Raw genomic sequence first — 12034 nt, forward strand, 5'->3', positions numbered from 1 at the left:
CGAAAAAATCTAAGTCTACTGTAAATAATTAAAAAATATTTAATTTATTTATGTTAATAAAAACTAAAATTTTCTATATGCATATTTGTGTATTTTTAGTGGATTTATTTTATTTTTTTGAAAAAAGTTAAATAACAGAAAAATTAGTTTTTAAAACTCAAAAAAAATCGTATACTTTGGAACCGAAACCGTTCACCCGATTGTTCAGTACTCTAATAGAGATCATATAATTTATAATATCATATAATAATCAGTGTATTTGATATCTAGTGTAGAATTATTGCAATATTGTAGTGAAAAATAGTGTCAAACAAATAAACCGTTTTTTTATTTTATTTTATTTGAGATTAATTAAGTAAATAAAGTTATATTACAAACAAAATATGAAAACCTATAAAAAAATATGAAAATCATATTTTGGAAACAATTTTACCATGATCAATATTTGTAAAAAATTCTAATACATCAATTTATTTTCAAATAATTATTGCATTAAAATATGATTATTATTATACCAATAATTAAAACTATTAATAAATAAATATTTTATGTTTTGTTATTTTTTAATAAACGAATTTTTTTTACTTAATTTACAATAATTGTAAAAAAATGTTTAGCCTATTGAATGAAAATAATTAAATAAAATATTAATCATAAATAGATTTTATTTTTAAATTTTATAAAATATAAAAATAATAATAAAGTTGGTTTTTTATGTATAATAATAAATTTTATATAATGATATTATTAATATTTTATTTGAATAACTTAATTAATTATTTTTATAAAGTGACATCTATAGATTTAAAGATTTAATATTTTACTATTTTTTAATTATTAGTTTAATTTAACTGTAGTTAATGTAATGTTAAAATTTTATATAAGTAATAATAATAATAATAATTAACTAAATAATTTTTATAATGTACACTAGTTCCTATTATTTTATTAAAATATCATTAATATTATATGAGTCATTTAAGTATAAACATTAAATGCATATGTTAAATTTTTTAAATATTACACTAATTGTTTTAATTTAAATTAAACTTAGATAAATTGTGAATTTTTATCACTATGTTATTCATTTATAATATTTATTTTATTTTTTTAATTAATGATTAGTAACAATTTTGCATTTTTGATAAATACTGATTATTAAACATTATATATACACATAAATTTCTAACTAAAAGTACATAAATTTATTTTTCACTTAATCAATATGATAGTTGCTAAAGTAATATTTATGGTAAAAATATAAATTGCATATAATATAGTATATATAATACAATAAATTAAAATTTTAGACTTAGATAAAGTTAGTATTAAATTTATAATTAACAAGTGTTATGCATTTTTTGTAATGAAATCAATTATTTTAATTGTTTATATACCGTATTTGTTTTAATTTTTAAAATTAATTAAACAGTAATCAAAACATCCAATACAATATTCATCAGCACATAAATAATTGCTAAGTATTCAAATTTTGAAATATATATTTTGTATATAAATTATTTTTATAAAATATTATTGTAAGCAAAATTTATTATTTCAATAGATAATAAACCTTTACATTGTTTTTTATTAGTAATTTTCTAACCTAATAAAAATACATATAACATGTATATACCGTATAAAAACAATATTTGTATATAAGTTATAATTATTACAAATGTATATTTAGATTTAGAATCTAAATTTTAGATAGTATTGTAAAAAATAATAATAATATCTATTAGCATAATATTCAAAAATGTATAATACATTATAAAAAAATTAATATATAGTAAAAAAAATTTAATTAAAACTGTTAATATTTTATGTATTATTGAAATCATAATATAAGTAAATATAGGTAAATTTATTTGTAATATTTTACTTATTCATATTTAATAATATTATATTCAAAATATTAATTATCGTATATAATGTTTTATAATATACTTTAATTAAAACTAAAATTAAGTTAAATAATTAGTATTCAATTAATAATTATTAATATAAACATTACATAAATATGTAAATATTACAATTAATAAAATAATAAAAATAAGTACTCATAAGCTTAAACTATTAACTATTATTTGAAAATTTAATTATGTTTTAAGTAGAATTTTATTTTTAAATATTTAAAATATTAAAACTAACTCATAATGTATATATTAATGTTTTTATTAATAATTTTTTAAATTTAAAATACAGATATTTTTAAAATATAATTTTATTGGAAAACAAAAATGGAAAAAATTAAGAAACAAAAAATTAATGAAAAAACAATGACCACAACAATCGCGACCAGAGATTCATTTGATCGCTTCGGCGATGATTTGGCCGAACTATTGATGAGTTATCTTAATATTGAAGATAAACTCCGCAATCAATTGGTAGCCAAACAATGGCGAAGACTTGTGTTTAACAAACAAACAGATCTTATAATTGATAATAAACTCAATGATTGCTATAAACTGAAGACAATTGTCACGAAGTTTCCAAACATTACAAGAATCACATTCAGTTCGGTTATCACAGACAATCACTTGGATCTACTCATTAATTATTGTCTAAAACTAACACATTTTAACATTTACTTCAATTTATTAAATAATGAAATGTGGGATAAATTTTACCATACATTTGGTCCACAATTAGTTTCATTTGCAGCTTATAATAATAATATATGTAAAACGTTTTCTAGATATTTACAACAAAATGGTTCACAAATTGATTATAAATTAAAAATGTTTAAATGTTTTGATATTTCAATGCTATTCAATGATAATAATGAATGTGTTTTACCGAAAAAAATCAATACATTTGAAACATATTTAACTAATCGTTTAATACCATTGTTTGCTAAGTTTTCGGAACAATATCATCGAAATATTAGATCAATTAAATTAAAACTCGACGGAAATTTCGATTCTTCAACATTTAATTTACTAATCAATTCATTGTCACAAATGACTGAATTAAAACATTTTAGCTCTTATGGCGACAAAAGTACTGATCTATATATTTTTGATGGGATTACACAAATTAATTATATGTGTAAATTGATGGACAAATTGGCTGATAATTGCTACAAATTAAAGTCGTTTGAATATAATTTTGAAACATTCAATTTTAATGATGAAATGATGGAAATAATAGTACGAATGAAACAATTGAAACAATTAAAAATTGTTTACGGAAGTGATATATTTTTACATACTATAACTATAACGAGTAGTATATTAAAACCATTGAAACAATTAACACATTTAACAATACAAAAGTTTCGATCTTATGATTATGATTATGATCATTTCGACACTGTCTATTTTGGTGATGACTTTTTTGCTGATATTGACCAACACTTACCGAGATTGCAATATCTGGACATTGAATTTGTGGACATTACGAGTGACACACATAACTGTTTAATACAATTACCACATCTGAGAACTGTTAAGTATACAGCATATCGTATTGATGGCAATGATATATATTTTTCTAATTTAAGTGGAAATAAAGTGTTTTTTGATAATATTTATTATAATATATTTTTTGAGATTGATTGATGATCCAATTATAGTTTTGATAGTGATAATTAATTAAATTATCTAAATTAATATTAATTTATAAGCCAAACGTTTAAATAACAAAACAATTTATATTGAAGTTTATAATTTTATTGCAACTTATAATATTTTAGGAAACATTAATAAATAATTTTAAAAATTTTTGATATTATTATATTAATATTGGATCCCAGAATAGAGCTTAATAGCTTAATTTAAAAATACTAGGCTACTTTTATTATATATTGTATTATAAATTATTTTATCATGCTCTAAAATACTAATATTAATTAATTATTTGCTTACTGATTAGACAAAATTGTTTTCATTTAAATTTATCATTCAATTCATTCAATTTGTAATGAAAATTAAAACTAATTTTGATTTAAAAATATGATTTTGTAATCAATTGACTAAATGTAAAATTATTAATTTTAACATAAAATGATATTAATTAAAAAATTGCCATATTATATTATATGTGTATTATAAAAATAGTTTTTTTTAAATAAATAATTTTAAATAATCAATAATTAGTTGGGATTATCTATTTAATATAAACTATTATATAAACTAATTGATAATATTTTTGTTAATATTTACAAATAGTGTATTCATTATATTTTTATATTAGTATAATACAGTATTAATATATCAATAAATTTATTTTATTACATAATTTTTTTATAGTAAAATAAGATTTTAATCAATTGTAAATTAAAGTCATTAGAAAATATTTTGTGAAATGTAATGTTTGCTAATTACTGATATCGAGATAATGTTGGATACAATCGTACGGATGAAACAATTGAAACGATTGACAATTACTGATATCGACTATCATTTACTATTAACCAGTAGTTTATTACAACCATTGAAACAAAAACAAAAGACTTCCACTTCATTGGCAATAAGTATTTTGAAGACATTGACCAACACTTACCGCGACTCAAAAATCTTGACATTGATTTAGTAGACATTATTTTTTTTAACATAACTGTCATAACTGTTTAATACAATTACCACATCTAACTATTGTTGAATATTGATGGAAATCAAATAGAAAATACTCATCTAATAATTAGTGATAAAATTAAATTTATAAATTATAGCTAGTAATTAGTATATAAATATAATTTTGTATTAATTTGTTGTATTAATTAATAGTATATTTAAATTTTATGCATACATATCAAATAAGACAATTATTAAATGACAATTAAACAAATAAATATATTAATCTTAATTTATAATTTTATTAAATCTTAGGATAATAAATAATTTGATAGTTTTAACTAAAGCTATAATTGTTAAATTATATTAAAGCAAAAAATAAAATAAAAGTTAATTACATGAAAGTTTGGAAAAATCTATGTTTTTTTAAACTTTTATATTGTATTAAATAATTAGTTGCTATTAATCATTAATATTTGTCTCTTTACTCATAAATTCAATAAATTATTATTATTATAAACTATTAAAAATGAACATAAATTACTACAAGTTTATATGAATACATTCTATACTATAGAATCTATAGTATAGTATACTTAATATTAAAAATTTTTATTTATAATTTTTTAAATAATAAGCTAATTGAATAGTTTATATATTTTAAAGTAAATTTTGGTTTTATTTCACAATGTATAACACTATATAAATGTCACACTAAAAGAGATTAAATAATGATAAAAATAATATTAAACTTTAATGCATTAAATAAAAGTTAATTTGTTTGAAATTTTATTTATAAAACTTGAGTTTATTGGATACTCTATTAGTTATAAACTCATAACTTATCTATTGAACAGAAATTCACATTTCGTTTAAGCAATTCATTTAAATATTTAACAATTATATTAAAATAAATTTATTTTATATTAAACACAAACACATGTTTGTATCTGAAAAGTGATAGCAAAAGATTGTAAACATCAGTGAAGACAATGACCACAACAGTCGCTAACAGAGATTCATTTGATCGCTTCGGTAACGATTTGGTGGAAGTATTAGTGAGTTATCTTTTGATTGAAGATAAACTCCGATATCAATTGGTATCCAAACAATGGCGAAGACTTGTGTTTAACAAACAAACAGATCTTATTATTGATAATGAACTCAATAATTGCATTAAACTGAAGACAATTCTCAAGAAGTTTTCAGACATTAAAAGAGTGGTATTCTTGTCTGTTATCACTGATGACCACTTGGATCTACTCATTAACTATTGTCCAAAATTAACAAATGTATATTTTGATAATTTTCATGAAAATTGTCTCATCTTAAGTAAAGTAATGATTAACAAATTTTATGATAAATTTGGTACACAATTGTTAACATTTAGATCAGATTTCAATGAATTATTGATTCCGTTTGTTAAATATCTTCAAACTATTGATAAAGAAATTGATAGAAAATTAATGTATATTTCACTCAATGATAATGACATTCAATTGATATTCAATGATAACATTGATTGTGTTTTACCGGAAACAATCCATACAATTGAAACATATTTGACCGATATTTCAATGCCATTGTTTGTTAAGTTTTCTCAAGAATATCACAGAAATATCAAATCAATTGATTTACATCTAAAAGGATATTTGGATGACATATCATTTGATTCATTTACGATTTCATTGTCACAAATGACTGAATTAAAACATTTGTCACTATTTGTCGATGAAGACGACTTATGCTTTCACGACAATCCCGATGCCAACTATATGGTGAATCTATTGAATGAATTGGCCAACAATTGTCTCAAATTGAAGTCATTGGAGATTGTATTAGAACCGGACATATATGACATCTCCGACGGAAAGTCAATGTTGGACGCAATCGTACGGATGAAACAATTAAGACGATTGTCAATCACTGGTCTGGACTGTGATTTGATTACCAGTTATTCATTGCAATCATTGAAACTATTGAAACATTTGACACTATTTGGTGTGGAATATGATGTTATTGGCGACAAGTTTTTCGCAGACATTGACCAACATTTACCACGACTTGAATATCTATTTCTTGAATTTGTTGCCATCACTAGTGCCGGACACAACTGTTTACTACAATTACCACATCTGAAAAATGTTAACTTTATTGAGTATAGTATTGACAATAATGAAGTCATTGATGGCACTATTATTACCAAAGTAGTCGATGATAAAGTTAGACATATAAAGTTTGGTCCATAAACTTGTCTTTTAGATAAACATTTTGATTAACTGTATTGCAATTGTGATTATTATTATTATTTTATAAGATTTATTAATTATTAAATAAGATTAAGTAATTTTTACAAATTTATATTTAAGTAAAGATTGTATATTTTTGTTAACCTAAAAATAAGATAATTATATAATTTACGTTAATTTATAGCAACTGTTTTAAAGTCAGATAATTAATATTTTTGATTATTTGAATTTATATTATTATAATAATTAAAAAAATATTTGATTTTACATTATATTACAATAGATTTTTTATTTATCATTTATTTAATAGGGTGTTATTTTGTATAAACAAGTATAACATATGAATATACTGATATTTAAAATATTATATTGTAATTATTTTTTATCATATTTTATTTCTAATTAAAATTAAAAGTGAATAAAATATGTATATCTAAACATCTAAACAAGTGTACTAATAATTTTTAAAATTTATTCAATAATATAGAATTAATATTTTTTTGTTATATAATATTATAGAAATTTCTAAAATGTTTCAATTTTACTTTATATTTAATTTTAGCAATAATTGTTTATTTAAACAATTATTTTTTTAGTCAACTTTGTTAATACATTATTATTTTGTATAAACAAATATAGCATATGAATATACAATTTAATGATATATTAATTATTAAAATATTTCAATTTATTTTTGATATTTATTTTATTACTAATTAAAAAATAATAAAATATGCATTTATTAAGTGAAAAATTTATATTATAATATTATATAATAATCTAAAATAAACTATAATCATTTTGTATTTTTAAATATTGATAAACAGATTTTAAAAACAATATCAAATCAATTATATAATTTTTATTTCTAAATAAATTGATTTTACTAATAAGTAATTATAAATTAATAAATTATTATAAAAATTAATGCAGACTCAAGTCTTTGTCTACATTTTTTATGTCATCAATAGTGCCAGTGATGGCCAGTTTAAGCCGTGATGTGGACCGCAATAGTCGTGACAACCAATGCATCAAATATGGACTGATATATGAGTTAATGCGACCATAATTTCTATACGTTATAACTGCTATTATCGGTAATGTTATGCCAACTAATATCATCACTGAACTCATATAAGGCATTATTGCTATTATTATAATTATAAAAAAACTAAATAAAATATTTATTATTTTAAAATATAACTTTTTGAACATACTTAATAACCATACAATTATTGGAAAAATATTTTTTCACATTTGATATTCAATATACTGTATATACAGTACAAATATACTCAAAAATAGACGATTTTTATAATATTAGACTTAACGTTATTTAAAATGTAATTATTAAATGCAAATAGAGTTACAATTTGCAGTTAAGTATTTATAAATTAATGTAATACTGTATTATCTTATAAAAAAAATTATTTTGTATATTTAACTGTAAGTAATTTTAAACCTTGAAATAATAAATCAATTGCATCATTGAATACTATCATTAATAAAATAAACATCACTTCAATAATGTTTATCTAAAATAGCTATAATTAGCTAACATTTTACTTATTAAGTATTTACTATAAATAAATACTATATTAAACATTAAAATTTTCTAATGATGCAAATATACAACTTTAAGATTATTAAAATATTTATATATGAAATAAATTTTAAAAACTTTTAACTAATATTAGTATTCAAAGTGTAGCAAAACTTTATTAACTTTATTAAACAAATTATTATTTTTATTTATCTAATTTTTTATATTAAATTATGGCTCTTGTTATGCATACAAACGGTTTAATTGAGGCTATATGTGCCGGTATCGGACATTTGGGTCAACTGTTAACAACTGGACAGACAATATTGTCGACTATCGGTGCATTTATATCGTCGCACCCGTTTCTGGTGACCGGACTAACCATTGTATTACTAATTGTCTATTTACCCGATATATTGAACAGTATTGCCAATTGGATAATGAGATTAAGGCTATCGTGGGATAGACTCGGAAAGAGTGTACAAATGAGTGTCGAAGAGTTGGCTAAATATCTCGGTTTGTAAACTAATCGACAATTTTTAAGATTAATTAAATTCTTAATATTGTTAATAAAAAAATTAATATTATATTATGTTAATATTGTATAACTTTTATAAATTGTTATTTTACAAATTATAATATTATATATAATATAAATTATAAATAAACAAATAATCAATTTTTCAAACAATTTGATCTTACTAATAAATAATAACAAATTGATAAATCATTAGATAATAAATTCACTTTCAATTTTTGCAAATTTGTTAAAGAAAATTATATTTTGTATTATTTGTATTATAATGTAATTATGATGTATTATTATATAATATTTTTCATAATTTTAAAAATTATATTATACTGTATAACTTATTTTATATCCTTATTATTTTAACTATTAATTTTTTTAAAAGATCAAATTGTTTGTAAAATAATAATAAAAATGATAAATTGAGTTCAGTCAACACCAACGGGAAGGAAGTTCCCTAATAAAATCTTTCGTATTTTACCAAAAAATTTATTATTACTTATAATTCTACCCTTTATTGTTAGAAAGAGAGAATATAATATTTTATATTATTTCAATAAATTGGACAATTAATTAAATATTTCCCAAATAACAGAGAAAATAAGGAACTTTTAGAAAATAAAACTAGGTAAGAAATTTTATCTAACCCTATAAATAATATACTGGTATTAATATATTGGCAATAATATTCATTACTATAATAAATGCCAAAACATGTAGTTATAAATCATCTTATATTTCTATATTGAAAATAAAATTAACAAAAATTATTGTTTATCTCATAGAATATAACAACTATAACTATATTCTATTATAGTTAAAATATATTCATATAAATGTGTATCAAATTATTTGATATATATTAATATATATATATATATATTTAGACAACAATTGAGTTATCATTAAATTGTTTAAGTGTTTGATTGAATAATAGTTTGCATTTATTTGAAGACATTATATTGAATACAAACTTAACACTCATTTTGGACACAAAAAAACAAGTGTAAGAAACTGAAGATGAATGAAGACAATTGTTGCAAATTAAAGTCACTGAAGGATTGTTTTGAGTACCGAATTAAATGTTATCAATGATGTCGAGGCAGTGTTTGAGACAATCGTACGGATGAAACAATTGAAACGATTGACGTTTACTGATATCGACTATCATTTACTATTAACCAGTAGTTTATTAAAACCATTGAAACAATTGAAACACATTTTTCGATTCATTCGTTACGAAGAAAAAACATAATTACAAAGTTATTGGCGACAAGTTTTGTTCAAACATTTATCGACACTTACAGCGACTACATTGATCTGTACATTGATTTTATGGACATTACAAGTGCTGGACATAATTGTTTAATACAATTATCACATCTATGAAAATCTTTAAGTATATCGAGTATCTGATTGATGGCAATGAATATATCAATAATATTACCGGTAATACAAACTACAAGAAAATTGATTACACAAAAATATTTATCGTATAATAGTTATAGCTTTAGTGATACAATGATAAAGTATATAATGATTGGTATATTGATGATACTGATGATGATTAAAGTCATATCATAACTAAAATGTTGATCTCAATAAACAATTACCATAAAAGACAAAAACTATTATTGTATAACAATTTACCAATAGTTTTAATAACTAAATTTTTACAAATTACAATATTTAAGCTTTTAGTATCTAAAGATATTTAAAAAATATACCTGTAATTTGTTTTTTTTTTAAATTATATGTATCTTATACTGTATTATAAAACATAATTATAAATTTTTCTATTAATTTTTGATATATTAATTTTGTTTTTCAATCATCACTATTGTTTTACTTCTGTATAGTTTGAATACAATTTTAAAATTTAATTTGTTAGCAATTAATTTAATATATAAATAATAATTTTCTTTAAAAAAAGTTACAGTATTTACAAATGAGTTTAATTTATAAATAATCAAATATACAGTTATGACTTCAGAATAATCAATATTGTAAAATTGATTTTAAAAATTTATATTTTAATTTATTATTATTATTATTATTATTATTCATTTCTAATTAATATTTTATTGTAATTAAAATATTTATTACTAAATTAAAGTGGGAAAAATGTTTAAAATAAAAAAAACTTGATAAAATAAAAAAAGAATTAATTATTGTTAACTTATTTTAAACATTATAATAATACTACTACTTTAAAAATAAATTTTAAAAATAATATACTGTATTACTGATGTATTTCATAATCTAATTAAGTAAATATTAAATAATTTATCACATAATTTTCACAAAAAAAAATAATTTATCTATAGTTAAAATTATATGTTGTTATAAAAATTATTTAAGCTAGCAATTGATTAATAATAAACATTGATAATTATTTAGCATTTTTATCTATTAATTCAAATATATTAATTGAATTAGTTTTTTCATGATAATTCATATTAATAATACATAATTTAAATATACATAAATATTATTATTTATTTATTATTTTATTTACTAATTTAATTAGAAATAAAATTGTAATTTATGTAAATAATGTTTTTTTATATATAAATATATGATAAATTGATTAATTCATTCAATATTGATAAAATATTGCACTATTTATAACATTATTAAAGTATAATGTTGATAAAATATAATTTATTTATATATATATATATAAAATAAATTCAAAATATTTTTTTAGTTTATCAGTAATTTGGTGAGTCATTTTATTTTTTTAAAAAAATTATTTATATTTTAAATAAAGATATTAAATTGTCAACTATATGTTTAGGCAATAACTTAATATTTTAAAAACATACACTTTTTATTATTTTTTCAGATATGCCATATTATAATTTTTTTAGAGTTTAGTTTATAACAATAAAAAAACTATAATTTTTTGTTGTATAGTATTAAAATATATGTATATTAGTGTTTATTTTTTGACTAATTGGCTATTAATTTAGTTACAAATATATATAGTTAGCCATAGATTGTATTTTATGATTAGTGTATTTCCGAAATGGGAGTCAAAAGATTGCTTTAAGAGATTGTTAAACAAACTTTTATAAACAGTATAATGTTTTTTAAAGTATTATATGTGTAAAAGTTTTATTAAATATTAAATAAAACTACTATTTAAACATAATCAATAATATGATAAATAGTTTAAATTAAATAATAT

This window comes from Oppia nitens, unplaced genomic scaffold, assembly GCF_028296485.1.
Source record: "Oppia nitens isolate AA-2021 unplaced genomic scaffold, nextdenovo-longstitch-racon4-pilon3 scaffold10_pilon_pilon_pilon, whole genome shotgun sequence".
In the NCBI taxonomy this organism is placed as follows: domain Eukaryota; kingdom Metazoa; phylum Arthropoda; class Arachnida; order Sarcoptiformes; family Oppiidae; genus Oppia; species Oppia nitens.